Here is a 17,939-nt window from a genome sequence, read left to right as displayed (position 1 = left end):
CCTCAGAGGAGGAAGGAACTACTAACTTTAGGGTGGTCCTGCCCTTAAGTACAGCCAGGAGGTGGGCACCCCGTTGTCCCAGCTACAACAGGATGTACCACCCCCTGCTGTCACTCAAGTGCAGTACCAAAGGTGAAGGGGAAAACCCCATACCAACTACTGGCAACCTGATAGTACCAGGATTTACTGCCAGCCCAAGGGCAGAATAGTAGCCATCAGGTGACCTGGCTACATGTGTAATGGCCTCAGCTCAGACATTGTTGAGAATCTAAATGAATAGTAATGTCTGATTAGTATTTAATGGATATTGAGTGACTACATTCCAATATTTCTCAGTGACGTGTGTAATGATTTCAGCCCACATATTTTAGAGACTTTATAATTAAAAGCTCTGCTTTACATTTGATTAGTGACTAACGAGTGCACACATGGAGGGGCTCTGTTCTGAACCCGCTTTTGTTTTGTTTCCCCCCCCCCCGATATATTGTTGTCCTTCAGACTTCTCTGATCAATGTATTTTTGTAAACCGTGCATTATTCAAATGACATTATTACAGATCTTCCTGGCTGTTTGTATTCTTCTTGAGAGCATGTGAAAACAAAACATAATATAAATAATTATAATTATAATAATAATGCAGTGATGCTAAGGTTACTTTCATGTGGAAAAATCAAGTCTAATTATTTAGCACCATTTGTAATCAGCCAAACTGCCAGAAATACTAAAGAGATTAACTTAGAAACTGCACTGTTATTAAATAGCCATCGTCTAGATGGCTATCTGAAACATTCATATTCATATTATTTACAAGTACGGCAGACACAGCACCTGTGGTTAAGAACATCACTAAAGCCAATGGGAAAACATAAGCTCCTCTTTTGGTTTTGAAAACGGCAATTTACAATCAATAGCAAAACAACATTTCTGCTGCTTTTTTTTTACTGTAAATAAAGGACAGGCCACTGATTTATAGGAGTCACGTTGTTTTCAATTCTTCACATCGGATGACCTCTTTCTTTGGGCCTTTGGTGTTTGGACAAGACTCGTACAGTATGGAGCTGCCTTGTTTGCATCTGTGGCACTGCTGTGCAGAATAAGTGGATATACAAGTGCATGTGGTTTCTCTTCACACACACAGCTGATCACTGCTGCCAGGTCCTTGGGCTGTGGAACAGTGTGGAACTCTGACTGTTTTTTCTGTAGGGAAATTAATGTTCATGGTACTGTGTAAGAGACTAAGCTCCCTTATACTTCAGGAAGTTTACTTCTAGGTGAACAGATAACTTGATATATAAGTAATACAATATTCCCCTATCAGAAGCACCACTATCTTTTGGCTCAGGCTACATTCCACCTGTGAAGAGTTCCCCACCATCAGCCATGCCACCTACATTTACACCGTAAAATCTGACTGAGTAGTAGTCAGTTTAGTAGTCCTTATTATAAGCTGGTATATGAAAATTGAGGCTGTAATTAGGATTGTCCATGTGACAGAGTCTTAGCCAGTTCTGGGCTTCCGATGTACACCACCTGATGCTGCAGAGCTAATTTCTCAGATATGGGTGCACTGGATTAATGAACCAGGCTTTAAGTCCTACAGTACATCAGCGCTAAGGCAGAGAACTCAGGCATACAGCAGGGGCAGTGTGTAGCTGCACAGCCTGGGATCGTAGCAGACTGCCTGTTTGTATGTTAACTTGCTGTGAGCCTACGAACATAGCTGCTATAATACTACTCTGTGAGTCCTGTGACAAGGTGAAAGGTGGTGATGCTAACAGTCTGAATATATTCTCTTAAAGGACCAGATACTGCTTTGTAATCCTATCATTGTAGTATATGGATTTTGTTTCTTGTTTTCTCTGATATGCTACAGGACAGCTCTTTTAATTGGATCCGAGCCTGATGTCAAGCTTCCAATTTCCCCCACTACATTGTGGTGTCAGATGTGAGATAGAGGTGCACCCTGAAGGAAGGTGGGCTATCTGACGCCATGGAGTCCCTCCTTAAGCAGCTTGTTGCCCTGCAACAACACCAGCAGCAAAAAGGAACAATGGCAACACATGTGTATCAGTAGCTGCTGCAGATCACTGAACAGATACATGGGTGCCCAGAGCTTCTGCAAATTTGCTGATGAAGATGTACCCAATGGATGACTCAGATCTTTCCCTCTAGGTTTATTGAGGAAGTAGCTTCTGTACAGAAATGGCCGAAGGAAGACTGGGCTAAAATCCTGGTTCCATTCCTTATTGGTGAAGCCTAAATTGCATATGGTCCCCTGAGCGTGAAAGAGGACACACAAAACTGATGTAAAGTGTGCAGTCTTTGATCTTCTGGGTCTGATGACAAAGACCTACCGGTAGAGGTCCAACGTAGAGATGCATCCCAGGACTTTTGATGAGCAGCATAAAGTGGCTGAGAACAGATGAAAAGACAATTATTAGTTATTGTGGAGCAATATAAACAGGTACTGCCACATACAACTAAAAAGGACAAAACCATTGCCCTTGCAGTCCATCTGGTTGAGAACTACCTGGAGAGGGAAGTCAGCAAGAGTCTAGACGGCATTCCAATTGGTACACCAGTACCATAACCATCATGCTTGGAAGGGAGGTAAAAGACGATAAATCTAGAGAAGGACAAAAAGGAGATGGGGCTTTTATACCTTAATGCCCCTTCTTTGCTGCCCTTTGAAAAAGTTCTCCCCTTCCCCTTTAAAAAAAAAGAAGTCTAAATTGTTCTCCAATCTCCCCATTTTAGCACCAAAATGGCCACTGTCCAATGGGTTTGGCAACCTCTCTTTATTTGAAAACGGTGTTAAAAGGGGGACACATGGATGCTGATTGTTTCCAACTGGATTGTTCATTTGACCATCTAACAGCCTCAGCTAGTGAGAAACCAAGTATTGCGTCAGTTCAAGTCCCTGCGTGATGGAAACAGACGTGGCGGAGGCTGCCTGGCTCTCACATCCATTTAGAATTGGGAGGGATTGGCTTTTCTTTAACAGATTGATTAAACAATCTAATAAATCATCTGGAATCGAGACTTGGGGGGAAGCTGAGAAGAAGAGACCAAGGGAGATTTTTACCTTTCTCCTGAGATTTACCCGCAGAGATTCTCTTGGCATTCCACTACTGAGACAAATTATATTAGGCATTTGGGTAAAAGCACTAAACCCCAACATACTCCATTCTTGGCAGGGAAAGACTATGGGAAAATGAGGTGGGAGCAGTCCTCTGTCACGAATTCTATGGGGATAGCATCAAATCCAAGTGGGCCATGGGTCCCCACTGTTATTTGGGTGGGGAATAGTTAGGCTGGACACTGACAATGCTCCCCTAAAGTGGTTAAACAGTATGATATACAAGCCCAAGACAGACACTTTGGTATTTGTTCCTCCAGACTTTTTCTTTCAAAATCTGCAACCGACCCAGAAGAATAAGGCTGAGTCCCTGCTGGCGCTGACCGGGCGGCGCTTGCGGCGGCTACTTACATATATAGATATATTGCAAAACACACAGAACCCCTACAAGCTCATATTGAACCCCCAAAATAACCACAATATATATATGCGTATAAGTGTCAAAGTGGAGTGCTACTGAGCATGGCAATATATATATTTAAAACCAGAGACAGAACATGAAACACAGACAGAGACAGAGCTCAGTGCTACAGTACATATGACACAAATACACAGTATAGTGCCTATATATAATTATATATTTATATATATATATATATATATATAAGTATCTTTTGAATAAAATGGTCTTTTAGTTTAACTCTTTGGCCAAAGTGTTGTAAGCCCTTGAGCCCCTCCAAGGCAGACCACGTCTCAAGGATCCTAACACTGATATAAATTCTTACTAACCTGTACATTACCAGGAAGAATGATTTATAATAAATCTGTCAAAATTAGTTGCATAGTTCTAAGTCTGATTGAAGCTCTTATTAACCTGTTTAATACCAGGAAAAGCACTCTGTATTAGATTTGTCGCAATCAACCTGTCTGCAAGTTTCCATGAGTGTGGCAGGTGAGATGGAGTGAACGTTTAACTATTTCAAAGTGGGTGGGGGTGAGCTTCAAACCTGGGAAGGAGGAGCCACCCTCCAAATCAGCTAGGAACAGCTGAACTATGCAACTAATTTTGACACACACACTCACCCGCACTCGGCGCTTAGGTAAACCAAGAAATTATACTTTCCAGCGTGCTCAATGGCCCCCCTGCGTGTGTGGGTAAATGCCAGGACACCCGGCGCTCATGCTTGGAGTGCTCTCCAAGCATGAGCGTGCTCAGTGCCAGCGGGGACTCAGCCTAATGCTAACATATATTTCCCTTCCCTGGAAGACTTTGAGGGTCATGCTTCCACAATGCTCACCATGGGTCAATCGCAAAGGGATATGAATATGTGACAAGGAAAAACACCCGTCTTAATATTCAGACTGCCTCTGTCTAAGCCACTTCTGAGTTTCCAGGGTACTTCAAGCTTCAGATTTAATTTCTCAGTTCCACGTGCAATGAATTACTTAACCAGGCTGCCAGACCTATATCAGTTCTGAGGCAGAGAGCTCGGGGGACCATTGGAGAAGGGTGTACTGTGGTTGCATAGCCAGCTGCTCTGTTGTACTTTCTTTACGCTGACTTGCTGTAAACATACTTTGTGAATCCTGTGACTAGGAGTAAAATACTGTGATGTTAACAGATGCTGCAGAAAACCTATTTTGCTAAGGTTTTGTGTCCAGCCTCTGATTACCCTGCAACAACCTTAAAGGAGAAGAGAATATGCAGCAATATAGTTGTTTAATTGGCAGTCTGGACAAGCATAGTATTGAAGCGGTCCTGTGTTGAATCAAGAGGTGAGCTGTTTCAGCCATATAATAAAAATATAGGCTTTCACATTTATGTTATAGATGCACAACAATATTTCCCTGCTTATATGTATCAGAGTACCCTGACCTGTCAGCAATGTCAGAAGCACAGCTTTTACATGCAGAATGTACTTATCTCCATCAAAATAACACAGCTATTACTTTATATAGATGGCAATCTCGTGCTGTAAGACATGCTGTTAACTTTTATATTTTGCTTTTAGAAGCGTACAAAATGTGTAGCTATTACAACAAACAGCAAAGTGTATGTCTAAGTATCGGGCCCCTATGCAACCTCGGAGGTCGAGATCCACACAGGTCCGTTAAGTGACTTAAGTTAATGTCTCATTAAGCATTAATGTGTATCTTCAAAGCACAATAATGTTTGGTTAAGTCATGTTTTCGGCCTTAAAGGGCATTGCGTTACCTACAGTATAATGTACATTAGTGCCAATGAGATGTTCACACAGCAATTTAACGAGATATTGTGGAAGTCATACCTAAAGGTGGCTGTACTCCCGTTCAGTACAGGCATATCTCCCTAATATATTTGGAGGGATGTTGGAGGTGTCTGTCTGTCTGTCTTCTCATCCATGAACTAAAGGAATCAGCCGATCTGAGGTGGAACCAAACCCGTCTCATTTAGAAGAACAAACACACACGTTTAAAGCGCTATTGCACTGTTTTGTGTTTTGTCCTTTTTTCAGTACCTACTGTACCAATGATCCCCTTGGTTTTAACATCCACAGATAAGTTATGCTCTAACAGGATAATAGATAAAAAGCAGCTCATCATATGCGAGAGAGTTTACTCAGCCCGTCTGTAAAGTGAAGACCTAACCGGAGTGTCTCTGTGGTGCACCTGTCCCTCTCAGCACAGCCCGCTCAGTGACGACAATTCCAGTATCTATCCGCGTCACTTCCATTCACTCACTCCAACCACCACTCTATACGTCCGAATTTAGATTACTCTCCTACAACAGCACAATACTGCCCTACGCGTTTCGTGGTGGTCACCCCACTTCATCAGGGGATGGCTTTATTGTGGTACTAACTAAGTCTCTATATAACTCATTCTAATTGGTTGGATTGTATAAAACTTTTTTTTGATAACCTTAAGAAAACAGGTGATTAGATTTTATATCCAGTTAAGAACGGTATAAAACAGTGGATAAGGTGTCTTTTTAATTGCTCTTTGACAAAGCGCCAGGGTGAGGGCGAAACATGCTAGAGAACTTTTTGTTCCTGTTTTTACACCATGGCTTCTTGTGAAAGGTTGCGTCCCAGCCTTTTTATTTAAAGAAGCAGCAGCATCAGACCCTGGGAAGAATGAAAGAGGCTTTTGCTGTTCTCTGAACCTTCTTTCTATTAGGTATTCCACATTCAGGTGTACAACAACCAGTTCTCCCAGCGTGGTGTCTCCAGCCACAGAGTAGCCAGCAATATCTGTATTAGAAAGTTTGCATCCTTTCACTGACGTTCCACAGACACCCTCATATCACATAGCAGCAACAAGGAGTGCAGCAGAGACAACCTCATATCACAAAGCAGCAACAAGGAGTGCAGAAGGAGACCCCAGGGAAAGAAACCCCCTCCCTTTTATTACTGGTTAATTAGGACAAAACCAAATAAAATAAACCACACGGGGAGATGTCTCCCAAAACTTACACAATTAGCAAACATAATACACTTCACACAACATACAATTTTCTATAGCAAGCCCTGAAAAACAGTACCTTTCACAAACATCCCATGCATGTCTTTACTCTGCAAAATAAATGACATTCAGTACCACTTACTTTAACCCCCCCCCCCCCCATACCATGGTATAATCTACCCTGAATGGTATGCAGGAAGGAAACAACCTTTTCCTTTTTAACAGAGACCGCCCATGGATGTGTAATAGCAAACTGTGTTTAACATTAACCATACCTGCATTATACTGACTGACCTCAGGACACCACATTAAAGGTTAGTAAAGTTTCAGGTATGGGAAACAAATAAAATCGCTGGGCCAAGCAAAACAGAAAGAAAGGTGGTGCACTTGATGCCAAAAAGCAAACATGCATTTAACTTACACAATAGTACAAGCAGCCCTGTCACACTTCTGTTTTAAATAAACATTTTTTCATTCAGTTGCTACCTAGCCCTGGCATTTCATGTGCTCTGCATCGATTTTTGCTTTGCTTTCCTATTCCAATTTAAATAATCAGATTGTCTATATAAAAAACTCAATATAGATCATGCAAAATATATCAATATACAAATGTAGTCACTATAACATATCACAGATACAGATGCAGCGGCCATTATTTTAAGAAATCACGGCGCCGTTTTCGTGTGCGCTGCTGTACTCCACACAGCCAATCACCCCAGGCACACGTGTTTATCACGGTTGCTTTGTTTGAATTTCATGGATTGTGTGCAATTAAATGCAATGAAATTAATGAATTGTAATGTGTACAGTACTGTGTCAATTTCATGTGTTTAAAAGCCAGAACACTAAAATGCCATTTTCTGCACTCGCCTGCACTCATGTTTTAAGGTGGTACGGTTGGAAATAATCCCGTGCCAACACATGGGTATTCTGAGTTATAAACCGTGGGATTTCGTAAAATTATGGCCGCTGCATCTGTAAGCTCTGTGCATTATTTTGTACTGTAGTTCTCTCGAAGTTTCAGATAGAACTGCTCTATTAATCTGTGATATGTCATGGAATTGTTTATTAATGTGTTGAATTTCCGGAAAGTCTTTTTGCCAATCAGAAAGTATGTTTTTATTTTTTTAAATGTTCATTGTCCATCTCTAATTAAATTTATATAGATCTGACATTGTGTCTGTATTTTTTGCTTTGATAAAATTTGTGATTGTCTAATGTTTGTATATATGAGTATAAATGGGTAAGAGAGGCTTAAAAAACAAAACAAAACCTGTGTTCAAAGACAACACAATAAAGAATAATGAACCATGTAGCAATTCCCAATGTCTTTAGTGTATCAATGACAATCAAATGAAGATGAGTTCGGTCCCGTGGTGACAATGTATATACAGTATATACTGTACCAAGACCAACAACTACACAATGGAGGGAGACTGCTGAAGGCGTCCCATAATGACAGAACAGCCAGCGCTGTCAACCACACCACTGTGAGAGAGTTGTAAACATTATGCAGATCAGCTGGCTTGTTCTTAAGCACAATGATGTTGATCAAGTGGTTTGTACTCACGGACCGCTCCAGACGCCTCGGACCGCTCCAGGTGACTCCTTTCAGGTGTGCTCCCAGGCAAAGGTAAGAGGCAGGGGAAAATCCAAATCCAATCAGGAACCACTGGTGCACAGCTGAATGAAGCAACAAGGACATAGTGACCAAAAAAAGGTTTTAATGGATAAAAAAAGAGAGGTTAGTCAGCACTACTCTTTTTCATGTTTTGAATCCATTAAAACCCTTTATTTGGTCACTACGTCCTTGTTGCTTAATTCGGCTGTTCCTGATTGGATTTTTCCCCTGCTATATGAGTGTAGCCCTGGGTAGTTTTGGGGCTATAGTTCTGTCCTCCTCCTGGCAGTAATACCTAGTAAGGGCAGGTTTGCCAGGAGCAATCATGGGTTTTCCCCACACATGCAGTGCAGTGAGTCAGTGAAGGTAGTGTCATCAGGCTCTGTGTCCAATTAGAGACACAGGGGTGGTGCTTTCTGGAGCTACTTACTGCATGGCACTTCCTGATTTAGTCAGTCTGTCCCTACCGTAAGAGAGGCAAGGGCCCATACCAAGCTGTCAGGGCTCTGGCAGGCTTGAGGTCTCCCTCAAGGGAGCGTGGGGTTAACCAATACCTCCTATCCCACCAGAGGATAGGGGAAGAGCAAGAACCACTCTTGGTGCCCTTTGCTGGGAGTGAGTTCAGGGACATCCTAAGGGTGGACACCCTAAGAAGAACTGCTGTGATTGTGACTGCTGAATCCAGGAACCAAATAAAGCATCCTGACCTTTTATAAAAGACCTCCTGCCTGAAACTGAAGTATATTGGGAGGAGGGGGACGTGTTCTTTTGCAGAGACTTCACCCCATACAGCTGGGGGCTGCACAAGATGGAGGCACTGCACCTGCGAGTAGAATTTGGGCAAGACCCCAGAAGCCTGTCCTGTTATTTCCCTTTACCACCATGCGGGAGACCCAAGGCCCCCTGTTACCAGTAGGTTTGCACCGCACCACTGCACGTAACCAGCGTAGCTTTCCCCGTGATCGACCCTATCTGTGATGGGGGGAGGGGAGGTGAAGGGAGTGGGGGGGAAACAGGGTTACATGAGTATAGATTGCTCTTTGCAATTCCTTTCTTTGTCATCAATTTTTGACAGGATATAAAATGTTTTTATCTCCGTTAATTAGATGATCTAAGTAAGTTATTCCTGTCTTATTCCAGATTTGGAGAGATTCCTGTGTTGTCTCTGGTTTAAATTGGGTATTGTCTTGAATGCAAGTATCATATGATACTGTCATTTGCATGTTTTCCTTACTTCTCTCCAAGTCATTATAGTATCTCTTATAATAATTTAATAAATGATATGTGAATGATTTTCATGTGTAATATTTCTCTGAAAGCTAAAGGTATGATAAGTTGGCTTTTTATTGTGTGTGAGGAGTAATAGGTTTTTCCTAATATCCAATCTCCTGCATGCCTCAGGAGGCATGCTGCACTGTACATAAAAAGAAAAATGAAAACAGCACAAAATCTCATAGTGTAGTAAGTATAAAATTGTATTGAAACATTCAGTCAGCAGGTGTGTATTACACGTACATCAGGGTAAGGATAAAAGAGCATGACATGTTTAGGGACATGTTTCCACAATGGCATCTACAGCCAAATACTAGTAGACATGCCAGTCACTTGAAAAAGACCTCTGAGTAGGTAGAGACGTCGTTCTGTGTGCTGTTTTGACACTATAAACCTCTTGAAAAAAGTCCGTAGTGCCTTGGATCCTCCAATTACTTCTATGCTCAGGATCTCTGTAAGCAGGTTTTCCTTGAACCAAGAGCACCGGTACAAAACTGCAAGTATTTTGCCCTTTTCTGACTTATAATTTTGGTGTGCAGCACTTTTATACCTTGTGTATTATATCTACAGCAAAATCCCACATTGGTCGTCCCATCCCACGGGCTGTACCAGATTAAGTGTCCTGGATCCCTTCTCTATGAACCACTGACTCCTGCTGGAAATGGTGTCGGTCCTGGTCTGCTACTGTAGGCTTCCCGTGGAGTGAGCGCTATTTTGCAGTGTCCCTCCACACTGTTGGCAAATGCCGATTACACGTGCCAGAGTTTCGGCTACTTCCAATGACGTCACAGGTGCAGTTGCAAGTTATTGTGACCCGCTGGATGAAATGACCAAAACATCCCTTACACTCTGAAGGCAATAACAGTGTGTTCCTGGTATGTCCAATAAAGGCAAAGCATGCACTATATTGCTATAATTCCTACACTTTTCATAGTTAACAACTACTTCTTCAGGGATTGATGATGATTCCAATTTCAAAAGCAATATATATATATATATATATATATATATATATATATATATATATGTATATATATATATATATATATATATATATATATATATATATATATATGTATATATATATATATATATATATATAATTACTAGGTAAGTGTACTTAATAGACAAAGTACACTAAAAGGATGCCTGTTGATGGCGCACTGCAGACCGATTTTGTATAATAACAAGGTCAAGTACAACTGGGTATTCAACAGTTAAAAAATAATTTTTCTTAGTATTCTTAATCTAATAATAAAAATAGATATAGGTCCTAAAGAGGAAAGGATGTATACCTATAGATAAAGTCCCTCAGTGTTGAAATCCATATATAGTTGGTGGTTAGTACATATAGTCGTATCAAAAAGGTAACTGTACTGTAAGTGTAGATATCAATTATAGGAGAATAGTCTTGGTCCTATGACTACTGCCTAAATATACATGGGTGGTTGAGAGGTCATCCTTTCGGAGATATAAATGCACTAAAATGAAATCCCTTGTTGGATATAGATAATCAGTATAGGGGATTATATCTCTCAATATCAAACTCAAATCATCAGTTTGTTTGTATTAGATGAAGCGGTTAGGCAGAACACATTTTTTATATGTGGAACATATTTACTACTATCAGCTGGATAATGTATAGGGTAAAAGCCATGTACTCATATTTTCTTCATACGGAGTTCAATGCAATAGTCTGCGCATGCGCACTATACTCTGTGTTCGGTGCCCTGTACAGCAGTCTCGTATTGTTTTTAGATGCCGTTCCCGGAGGGAGATATAGGCATCACGAGATTTCTCTCGCTGGTAAGTATCAATGAGATAAGGGCTTATAGTTTCATCGTCAGTATAAGTATAGTTTGCGCATTTGCACTGTATGTTATATCCAGTGACCTGCGCAACAGTTTATTGATATTTCATAGCTATATCATATACATCTGTAGAGATTGCTATGATTCTATATAGTCTCTGATTTGTAGATTTCAGCAGGGCTACAGAGTGAATGCACAGGGATAACAGATGCAGTTTATCAAGGATTGGATAAAGTTATTCCTATCCCTATAAAAATTAATTCATACCATGGCTTTGAAAGACGCGGTCAGCACATAGTGTGTTATGGTATATTATAACGTTGTAAGTGGGGGTTAGCCCATAATCAGATAGCTTTTAAAGTTCAGCCAGCAGTGTTGTACTGCATATGTGCTGCAGCATCTAGTGCGACGTTGCCAGTTCAGTATACAATATACATCCACAGATTTCAACTAGTAGTATAATGGATATTTACAAAGAGGGAGCTTTTACAAAAGTTTTTACAGCCATATCGGCTAAGACCCGACGTACGTTTCGTCGCGCTATGTGACTTTTCCGGGGTGGGCGTTGCCGCGTCTATGTCGGCCCCTTTATACGTTGTGGTTGTCATAGCAACTAATAGATGCTAGTTAGTGCCGAGTGCTGAGATGGTGGTGCATAGGTACTGCACCCTAATTACATTGTGATGTGATTTATGCAGTCTTGTATGCTGACCTTGTAATGGACTTAATGATCACACAATGTGACCCAGGCTGTAGAGGAGCCCAATTTTGATGGTAGAAATATGAAGCTCACTAATTTTATAATTTTACAAAAAAGGAGTATACACAAAGCCTTCATTTAAGCCAGATGGATATTGAGTATGTAATGTGTATATCCATCTGTCTTCACACTGCAAAAGTTTTTTATCCCAATCTCCTTTGCGGATATTGGGGGCAATGTGATCAATTCCTTGGAAAGAAAGGGTACCTATAATTCCCGCATGTTGTTCATGGACATGTCGAGAAGCAGAGGTGTCAATGGAATTTCTAATAGAGCCCAGATGTTCTCGGACTCGTCTCCTTAATTCTCGTTTTGTCTTTCCTACGTATTTCCTTGCCACAGGAGCAGGTGATTAGGTAAATAACGCCTATACTTTTGCAGTGGATGAAATTTTTAATATTGAAGGTTTTTGAGTTTTGTGTATTCATGAAAGTCTTGCTTTCCCTCATGAACTCGCAGTCTTTACAGTTATGACATTTGTAAAAGCCTTTGATGGTAAGCCATGTTTTTCTTTTTTTATTTCTTGTAAAGTGGCTGTTAACAAGATGGTCCCTGATGTTATCAGATCGCCTCCAGACTACTGATGGCCTGTCTTTAAGGACCAATTTTAGATCCTCATCGCATGTAAGTATATGCCAGTGTTTGTTAAGTATGTAATTTATATCTTTCCACTGGCCATTATATGTGCTTATGCACCTGATCTCTTTTTTGTCATCAGCCTTTAATTTGTCTTTAAGGAGGTCCTCTCGGGATGTGGTCACAGCGCGGTGGTAGGCTAGCTTCAGTTGTGCCTTAGAGTAACCACGGTTCAGAAAATTCTCTCTCATTTCCTTTGCTTATTCTTTAAAGGTTGACAGGTCAGAACAGTTCAGTCTGATACGGAGATATTGGCCTGTGGGTATCCCTCTAATGAGAGGTTTAGGATGGAAACTATCCGCCATCAGGTAGCTGTTGGTCGCTGTCTTTTTCTTATAGTTACATGTAGAGAGATATCCATCATCTGTTTTGATGATTTTCAAGTCTAGGAAGGTGATACTATCTGCACTGATTTCCGAAGTCAGTTTGAGATTGTGTTCATTTGTGTTTAGCAGTCCCAGGAATATATCCAGTTCCTTTCTGCTGCCATGCCACAATAACATAATGTCATCAATATATCCGATCCACATATTTTTGTGTATAGTGTATTGAGACATTGCTTCGGCGAAGACGCTAACCTCCTCCCACCATCCTAGGTAGAGGTTAGTGTATGTAGGGGCACACGTGGTGCCCATGGCCGTGCCTTGTATCTGCAGATAGTACTTGGAGTTGAAGAGAAAATAGTTAGGATGGACGATTAAAAACACAATGATAAGCTTTAGAAACAGAATTTTTCTGGAGAGGTGTCTGCCGATAAGAGGTTCAAATCCTTGAGCGAGCCTTGTGTGTGTGCATGGGGGAGGGGGGTACAGAGTACAACTGCATGAAGGATTAGCTGTACTGCAGTTCAAAGAAATGACATATTTTCAAAAGGCAGGTCATCATAATAATTTGATCCCTACACCCCCAAATACATAAAAAGCACACAAATCAACCATGTGCAGTCAAATGCACAGTGTCGCAGTCAAAAGCTACAGCACAGATTGAATATCGTAATATCAAGATGGTTTAGGCAGGCTTGTGGAGAAAATACAAATAAAAATTAGGAGAAAAAAAAAATATATATATATATTTTTTTGGTCACTCACTCTTGAACTTCGCAAGCAAGCAGTGGTGAAGTTACAGACGCATGCGCAGTAATCATCAGCTATGTACTGTAGCTCCCATCCCAAAGAGGATTACACGCAGGCGCAGAGAGGTGATGCTCGGCTAGGGACGGACAATTAAAAACACAATGACAAGCTTTAGAAATGGAATGGTTCTGGAGAGGTGTCTGCCGATAAGAGGTTCAAATCCTTGAGCGAGCCTTGTGTGTGTGCATGGGGGAGGAGGGTACAGGGTACAGCTGCATGAAGGATTAGCTGTACTGCAGTTCAAAGAAATTACATATTTTCAAAGGCAGGTCATCATAATAATTTGATCCCTAAACCACCAAATACATAAAAAGCACACAAATCAACCATGTGCAGTCAAACGCAGTGTCGCAGTCAAAAGCTACAGCACAGATTGAATATCGTAATATCAAGATGGTTTAGGCAGGCTTGTGGAGAAAATACAAATAAAAAACGAGGAGAAAAAAAAAATATATTTTTTTTTTGGTCACTCACTCTTGAACTTCGCAAGCAAGCAGTGGTGAAGTTACAGGCACATGCGCAGTAATCATCAGATATCAAGCAGGAATGTGATTGAAACCAGAAAGACACACATTCAAAGGAATAGTGTGGGAGAGTTGTACTGTTCTCTAGATAAAATAAGAAGTTGAAATACTGCAGTGCAGTAAATTATCCTGTGTGTGTGCGGGGGCGAGCGAGGGGAGAGTGCTGTATATGCTGAAATGTGATACTGTTACAGTACACGCCTATGCGTTTCAACAATTTTCAAATGAGACATACAGCACTGCACATACATGTATAAATATGCAAATTTACAATTACTGCGCGCGCACACGCAGACTGTGTACTGACGTAGGTTGAACTGTTAAAGTATTAGACTTTGAAGACAACAGCTCGCGAATGCCCCCCTGAGTTTTTAGACGGTATTGCAGTATTGCAGACAGCGCTAATAAAATGCTAATATTACGAGCGCTAAAATACCGCAATATACTCCGGAAAAAAAAAACCACACTGCATCTGCCCGCGGTTATCAAAGTTGCGCCGCTACGGCCGCACTAGGGTAAAGGCGGCCGCTACTGTAAAATTTCTAAGTACTTTGTCTATATAGACGCTGGAGTTCTCAGTTAGGGAGTTAATACCCGATATTATGGGTCTTCCTGGCGGTTTGAGATTATTTTTATGTATTTTTGGGATACTATAGAAAGTAGCTATGATGGGATGTTTACTCATCATAAACTCTTGTTCTTGTTTGGATATGACCTTGGTAAGTGCACCTCTGTCTAAGATCTTACATATATATGTTGCAGGGTCCCCCCTGGGCCCCTTTACCTCAGCCAGATTGTGGGGACCTCCGCGGCATGTCAGGCAGCTGCAGGGGCGAGTGCGTCGGCATCAGCTACAGGGCGCCGCCATCTTGGACATACTCTCGAAGATGCGATGCGGCGGCAATTACAGAAGAGGCAGAAAAGGCGCTCTGTAGTGCAAGGACTGCCCACAGTTGCGCATGCTCAGTTGAGAGTAGAGGCGGCCATTACGAGTTCACGCATGTGCGGTGAAGATAGCGCACGCAGCGCCAATAGAGTAGAGGCTCTAAAGGAACTACATTACGCAGAAGCCTTTGGGGACTGCCTTTTCACTCATATCACCTGCTGCATTACAGCCAATAGGGCTTACAGATTCTCCTGCTGCAAAGGGGATACATTGTTGCGCGCTGGAGTCAGGAAGCTTACAGTGGAGCACGAGTGTCAGTAGGACCTGGGACACAGACAGGGGAGGGTGTAGGTGCAGAGAGGCAAGAAGCCTCTGCACTAGGCCAGAGATCTCCCCTAGGCCCCAGCTAGGCCCTACTCACAGATCAAGTTTGTGGTTGCTACAGGGACATGCCCTTAGGTAGGGACCCTGCTCCTTTAGTTGTTTGTTAATTCAGGGACACTGCCAGAACGCTGTGCAGCCCTGAAGGTTGTGGTCTGGGACCAGACCCTGTGCAGTTACAGGGACGGTTTCCACAGTGGGATCATCCTACAGGACATCATCCCACGCGGAGGCGGATTTGTCGCGGGATCAAAGGATCCACTTATCTCCACATCAGCGCGCCCGGGTGTGGACACACCCGGCAGGTACCATTTATGCAACAAGTGCACCAACTATATCCTCATCTAGTACTGCACTGATCACGCCTAAGGGGTGGAGTGTGGGATTTGTGGGACTTTGGGTACCTGGTGTGGCGTGAAGGCCCTGCGAGGCGTGGAGCAGTTGTATCTCTAGTCAATATAGAGTCTAGTGTTCAGGGTTAATTGTTATATCTATGTTCAGTAAAGGCCTTTCTATTTCTACAAAGCTATGTGTTCATTGTGATTGTGTCCTGTGAGGGGCTGCTTCCGCTCTGCTGGGATCCCTCACAGGTGGAGGCGCTGCACCATATAGTAAGTGATACACCCCTGGCTCTACGTGGCAGAGGCTCAGGCTCAGGCTCCTGTGAGCCAACAGGTAAAAGGGCAGCACCAGTAGCATAATTACATCCTACCTCCAAATCTCACTTAGGGGTGGGGGAAGCAGGGCTATATACAGTATACATATCAAATAAAAAGATCACTTGTGAGCACATTCACATGTCTTAGGCAGGTCTGCATCCCTGCATTTCAACATTATCCCCAGCCTACAGTGCTTCCACTGCAGCAAGGGATTCTGGGAAATTACATGCAAATGAGCACACACCTTTTGTCTGAAAAACCATTGCTACATGGAGCCCATATAAGCTAATGCTCGCTGTTAACACAGCTTTAAAGAACAGCATGGGAATCAGATGCAAAGCGAGAGAAACCATTCACAGACATGTTTCAACCTTAATGGAAATCATCAGTGTGAAGTTGGTTGTACTGCTGGCTTTGCATTTTCAAGACTATAGGGTTTACCATCATGTTTTAAGTTATGGTGGGTGAAAAAGCTGCGTTAACAGTGAGCATTAGCTTATATGGGCTCCATGTTGCAATGTTTTTTCAGACAAAAGGTGTTCATTTGCATGTCATTTCCCAGAATCCCTTGCTCTAGTGGAAGCAATGTATGCTGGGGATAATGGTGAAAGGCTGGGTTGCAGACCTGCCTAAGATATGTGAATGTGCTCACAAGTGATCTTTTTATTTGCTACAGTATATGCAATACGGTGGAGGTTTCTTGTTGCCTTTTTCACCCACCATAACTTAAAACGTGATGGTATACATATATATATATATATATATATATATATATATATGCAAATATAGCTGTATGCTCATCTGCATGTCTTAGGCAGGTCTGCAACCCCGCCTTTCCCCATTATCGCCCAGCATACAGCACTTCCACTGCAGCAAGGGATTCTGGGAAATGACATGCAAATGAGCACACAGTGTCACTTTTTGCCTCAATAACCATTTTTAACATGGTTCCCTATAGGCTTAAGCTTGCTGCATGGTCACAGCTTTGAGCACAGCCAGGGTTAAGGTGCATACCCAGAAAACCACCCACAGACAGCTGTTTCGACCTTGATGGGTCTCATCAGTGTGGGGTTGATTTTACTGGGTAAAATCAACCCCACACTGATGAGACCCATCAAGGTCAAAACAGCTGTCTGTGGGTGGTTTTCTGGGTATGCACCTTAACCCTGGCTGTGCTCAAAGCTGTGACCATGCAGCAAGCTTAAGCCTATAGGGAACCATGTTAAAAATGGTTATTGAGGCAAAAAGTGACACTGTGTGCTCATTTGCATGTCATTTCCCAGAATCCCTTGCTGCAGTGGAAGTGCTGTATGCTGGGCGATAATGGGGAAAGGCGGGGTTGCAGACCTGCCTAAGACATGCAGATGAGCATACAGCTATATTTGCATATTTGCTTTCCTGTGGAGGGTTTTTGTCACATTTTTTACTCACCATAACTTAACTCAGTATTATGGTTTATATATATATATATATATATATATATATATATATATATATATATATATATATATATATATATATATATATATATGTGTATACCATCACGTTTTAAGTTATGGTGGGTGAAAAAGGCAACAAGAAACCTCCACCGTATTGCATATATATATATACACACACATATATATGTACACACATATATACTGTATATATATAATCACTTGTGAGCACATTCGCATGTCTTAGACAGGTCTGCAACCCTGCCTTTCAACCATTATCACCTCGCATACAGTGCT

Source organism: Ascaphus truei, chromosome 4 (assembly GCF_040206685.1).
Source record: "Ascaphus truei isolate aAscTru1 chromosome 4, aAscTru1.hap1, whole genome shotgun sequence".
In the NCBI taxonomy this organism is placed as follows: domain Eukaryota; kingdom Metazoa; phylum Chordata; class Amphibia; order Anura; family Ascaphidae; genus Ascaphus; species Ascaphus truei.
This window is presented reverse-complemented; position numbering follows the sequence as displayed.